Raw genomic sequence first — 5,993 nt, 5'->3', positions numbered from 1 at the left:
GTCATTTTTTTTGATGGGATGATGGATATTTCTATCCATAGTATTTGGAAGTAAAGGAACAGAAAGTGTCAGATTTTTAAACTAATATGAAAAATAGAGTGTTACCATGATCTTACTCATTTGTGGAATATAATGAACCACATAAACTGATGAATAAAAACATATCCAGAGACAGAGAAGCATCGATCAGACCATCAAACAACACAGGGGATGTAAGGGGGAGAGATCAACCAAAGGACTTGTATGTATGCATATAAGCCTACCCAGTGGACACAGACACCAGGGGGGTGAGGTAATGAATGCAGGGGGGTAGGGTGGCAATGGGGTCTAAGGACACATATGTAATACCTTAATCAATAAAGAAAAAATAAAAATAAAAAAAATTCAAAAAAAAAGTTGAAAAATTTGCCCTTTGAAAAATACTTTAAAAAGCAAGATACAGGCTGGAAGTAAAATGAGCAAGACACATTTCAGAAAGGATCTGTATATAGGAAAACTCTCCAAACTCAATAATAAGGAAACCAATAACCTAATATTTTTAAAGGGTGGAAGATTTTAACAGACACTTCTATTCAGAGGTACAAATGGCAAATTAGTCTATGGACATATCCTCATCATTAGCAATTAAAAGATGTAAATTAAAACTACAATGAGATATCACTACACTCATATAAAATAATTAAAGAAACAATAACTTGTTAATATCAAGTGCTGCAAGGATGAGGAATAAGTGCAACTCATACATTGTTGGTGAGATGGAAATTGTATAGCCACCTGGAAAATAGTGGCTAACTATAAAATCCACCAATGCCATCTGGTTATTTATACAAGAAAATAAATGTGCATACAAAGACCTGTATATAAATGTTTATAGTTTATTTATTATTACCAAAACCTGGAAATGACCTAAATGTCTTTCAACTGGTGAATAGATTTAAAAAATGTGGTTCATTTTTATAACAGATTATTATTCAACAATAAAAAGAAGTAAACTGTGGATATGTACAAAAGAAAAAAAAAACCTATTTGAAGAAATAATGACAGAAAATTTCCCCTACCTGATGAAAGAAATAGACTTACAAGTCCAGGAAGCACAGAGAACCCCAAATAAGAGGAACCCAAAGAGGACCACACCAAGGCACATCATATTTAAAATGTCAAGGGCAAAAGACAAAGAAAGAATCTTAAAAGCAGCAAGAGAAAAACAGTTAGTTACTACAAGGAAGTGTCCATTGGACTATCAGCTGATTTCTCAACAGAAACTATGCAGGCCAGAAGAGAGTGGCAAGAAATATTCAAAGTGATGCATAGCAAGGACCTACAACCAAGATTACTTTACCCAACAAAGCTATCATTTAGAATTTAAGGTCAGGTAAAGAGCTTCACAGATAAGAGAAAGCTAAAGGAGTTCATCACCACCAAACCAGTATTATATAAAATGCTGAAGGGTATTCTTTAAGAATAGGAAGAAGAAAAAGGTAAAGATAAAAAATATGAACAACAAAGTGGCAACAAATACATATCTATCAACAATTGAATCTAAAATTAATTGAATAAAAAATGTGATGAACAGAATAAACTGGTGAAAGGAATAGAATCTGGGGCATGGAAATAGAACAGACTGATAATTCTCAGAGAGAAGGGTATGTGGGGGTGGTGTGTGGGAAGAGATTAGACAAAGATCTTATATGCATGTATGCAGTACCTATGGACACAGACAATAGGGTGGTGAGAGCCTGGGGTGGGGTGGAAACTGGGTGGAGGGAAGCTATGGAGGGGAAAAAAGAGGGCGAGGGCCTGGGGTGGGGTGGGAACCAGGTGTATAAAATATATATAAAAAAAAAAGAGGGACATCTGTAATAATCTCAATAAAGATTAATTAAAAAATAAAATTAAAAAATAAAATCGAGAATAAAAAAATCAACAATAAAAGGCTTTGAAAATTAAAAAAAAAAAAAGACTTGGTGTCCTAAGCTAGGGCATATGACCACTATTTTTAAAGCTAGGAATAACAGTAATTTTAAGCAGGGTACTGACAAGACTTAGGTTTGCCTTTGCCAAAGACCATTGTGAAACATCTGTGTAGGAGAGATTTATGTGGGCCAGATTGGAAACTGGGAGACTCAGACAAGAAATGATGTCCTGACCTAAATGGGTGGGTGAGAGGAGGGAAGATTCAAGAAGTATCAAGGTAGTAGGAGCTATAGGGACTGATGATTGACCGAATGTGGAAAAGAGAGAAGTAAATGTGAGTTCCAACTTTCTTGTTTTAGCAGTTGTGGATGTTGGCATCTTTACTGGGGAGGAGGTGGTTTGGGAAAGATGATCAATTCTGCTTTGGGTATCTTGAATTTCTCAGTGGGATAGACTAATGAGGCTATCCAGGAGATGGTTAACAATGGATTTTGTATGTGAGGGAAAGGCCAGAGCCAGATAGTAATTTTGGGATTTATCTGACTGTTCCTGGTTTTTGTGGCAGAGATTTGGGAATGGTCATTCAGGTTGGGGCTATTGAGAGTGAAGAAGAGAAATTCTGGGTTAATGCCTCAAAGGGGTATTTCCAACTGGGTGAATCAACTACTCAGATTGGTTGACATGTAGCAAAAAATGGACAGAATGGAAAAATCACAGTTGGGATCTATGCTTTGAGATTGCTTAAGTTATCTTTCAAAGTAATCTCATTGACTCAACCTTCCACATTGGAGATGGGCCTATTTGGGAGGTCTGGACAAGTGACATGGGCACCAAATGATTTTCATGGTAATCATGAAGTAGTCTTAATTTTTTATCTTACTATATTTTATGAGTGGGAGAATATTAGAATGTTGTAGGTTTAATGTACATCAGGATTTGGAATTTTGTTGAGTATGGTCAGGCCAAATTTCAAAATTTAAATCTTTGTTATTGAGTAGTAGCCATAGTACCATTGTTCTCCAGCTCTGTACAAGCTGTCACAACTTTTTCCCCCCAGGGCATATGTGAAAGACAGAAAAGGAACTTCTAGAATCTCTCTCCATCCCCATATCATGCTGCCCTCACCCTTATTTGGTATGTTCCAGCGTCACTGATCTTGCTTAATTTTCTTCAGCTTACCACAGAACTTCTGCAAATTCTTCCTGGAATCTTTACCCAAGTTTTTATTCATAACTGGCACTTCCCCATCCTTCAGGTTTTGGTCTATGTGCTACCTTCTTCCCTGATTACCGATACAGGTTCACCATCCCTCACCCTCCTTAGCAACCTGCCAGTTTGCCTACTTGCTTTCATAAGTTCCTTACTAAACTTTAAATTTTACAAGCTAATAATTCATGTCTGTGTTGTTCTGTATCATATCCTGACAATAATAATGTGAAGATATTCCTAATTAATTTTAATTTGAATCAACTAATATACCAAGTAGTGGTATTAATATACCTCATTGATAAAGAAGAAATTTGAGGCCCAGAAAACTTAAGTAAGTTACTCAGAGTCACACAGATATTAAGTGCAGAGCTGCACTTGACCCCAGGATTTCTGATTGACCCGCCATTGCTGATTTCATATTATCATTGTCTTGAGAGCAGCATCACAATGTTACCTTTCCAAGGAGTAACATTCCTTTCAAATAAACCATCTATTGTGAAGGATTTCCCCTTTAAGACAGTTCCTTTTATACCCCCCTGAAATCTTACTGGGTCAATTAGAACTCTGCAGAGGGATGATTTTGTTTCCCCTGTAAAAGGGAAGTAACTACTGCTTTCAAAAGGCTTAGAAGTGATGTCTTTCCCTGGGGGCACAATCATCCCTGGACAGTAGGTTCTGATGATGCCTGACTTTCTCCTACTGTGCCCTGAGGGAGGTGAATGGTTTTTAGCCTTTACTTTTTAATGACTATGTAAGGGAAAAAAGAACAAGCTGATGCCATAGAAGAGGTGGGTCATATTGAAAACAGTAACAGGGCATGTGAGATTCTAAGCTAGTGTCATGGGCAGGGAGTTGATTTTGTAGTCCTCTCCTGGTGGTATTATTTCAAGGAACTCAATCAAGCCTACTGCTGGCCCTGTGTAAATCAAAGGGAGTTAACTAATTGCCAGTTTCTCCCTTTAAGTTACTATCTTCCTGTCATTGAAGAACTTTGTAACACAGATACATAAGTGAAAATGCCAACTCTGTATTTATTTGCACAATCTGTTCCTCCAATATTTACGTCTAAACTAGGCAAGAAGGGGCCACCCTGACGAATCAGGATTTCAAAGAGTAATGGCAGCCATCTAATTAGAATAAAATGAGACATAAATTGCTCTGGCTGAGGCTTATCTTCCTCCTCATTCTCCAGAACTCAGAAATTTTTAAAAAATTAAAAACACTTCTGTCTTTTATATTTTGCTTTCATGCTATAAAAATGCACCCCACTTTCTGATAATTTCTTCCTTGGTTATAGTTATAGTACAGAGAATACTTTTAATACTGTCAGCTCAGTTTGGACTCCATAGAACACAGGGGAGAGGAAAATCCTTCAAGGGCAATTCTTTCCTATATCAAGAAAAGTCACAGAACAACTCAGAGCTCACTGTTGTGCAAATGCCTCATCAAACTTTGCAGTCATGTTGATTAAATACTCATTTTGTTTGTTTTTCCCTCTGCCTTGGTTTCTTACTTTAGAGGGACCCCTAAGGCCCACTTTGGTTGTAGTTCTCCATGTGGTAAAGAATCCACAAAGCCAATAGGATATTCCCAACCAATGCTCCTCTTCTCCCGCTAGAACCCATTTCTTGGGCCTAAGCCAACCTTTTATCCAGGTACATTCTCCTGATGACAGACCATATCACTATTGTGCTTACTTTTAGACCTGAAAGTTGTGCAAGGGGTAATTGATTGTAAGATAGTTGTTTGTGAGGTGGGAGTAGAAATGTGGATGGAGCCTGAACATGTCCCTGTGCAGGTAATCAAAACCCCTGTCATATGGGACAGAGCCTGCTTAAAAGAGCAGTGCAGGTGGGCCAGGCACCAGGTTTCCCTCATTCTACCATATCCCAGCATGGAAATCTGGGCACTTCAAGAATTCTATATTTGTACCTTGCCTTCTACCTTGTTATAAAGATTTATTTAGTCAGTATAAGGGAATGGACCATATTTTATTTAATAGTTTGTTAGTTTGACTTATGACTTTTACACATGTGGCATGTGGACCTCCATTTATACTCATGCTTTGGGCCTTATGACAAATCTGTATTTTACTATGCCCACTCTTAAAAATAATATATTCCCTAATCAAAACTCCAACTATATTATCACCTGCCTCAAAACATTCAATGATGATTACTGATAGACTCACCTTTCCCTGGAATGTGATTACTAAACCCACCTATCCCAGGAATGGCAATAACTTACTGTAAATGTGACATGGCCCCAACCCAGAAGGAACACCTTGTATGGACATATACATTGACTAACCAACCAGCTCTCGCCAAGTACCCCAAGCCCTCGTGCCTTCCTCATTCTCCTTAAAAGAGTTCTAACTGCTGCACGGGCTGCTGCTCTCCCTTTGCGAGACAGCCCAGCAGGTCTTTCCTCTAATAAAGCCTGTGTCACCTGGTTTCTGGCCTCCGACTGATCTTTCATTTTGGTGCTGAAAACTGGGAGAGGTGCACGGGAGTGTGGACGATCCTCAGACCTTGCCTGGAGTGTACCAGGGAAGCAGTGGGCTGTGGAAGCTCATTCCGGGCTTACTCTCTGACTCTGCTCAGTAGTACAGTTCTGAATTGATTGGCCTTTCCCAGACGCCCTCTCAAACCCTGCCAGACCAGGACCCGTGGGGATCGCTTCACCTCCCACCCTTCGGACCCAACTTACTCCCCCCGCCCCCTTTTTTTTTCTCACTCCCTGTGACCTGGAGGGACATTAGGACCTTAGGGTTTCCTGTCTACTTGGCTTCTCATACTCAAAAGCCCAGGTGCCAGGCTGCCTGGAATACTCTTTTACACGGGGACAGCGTTCCAGAGGTGACAACTTTG

This window comes from Myotis davidii, unplaced genomic scaffold (genome assembly GCF_000327345.1).
Source record: "Myotis davidii unplaced genomic scaffold, ASM32734v1 scaffold888, whole genome shotgun sequence".
Lineage (NCBI taxonomy): Eukaryota > Metazoa > Chordata > Mammalia > Chiroptera > Vespertilionidae > Myotis > Myotis davidii.
Note: the sequence above shows the minus strand (reverse complement) of the source record.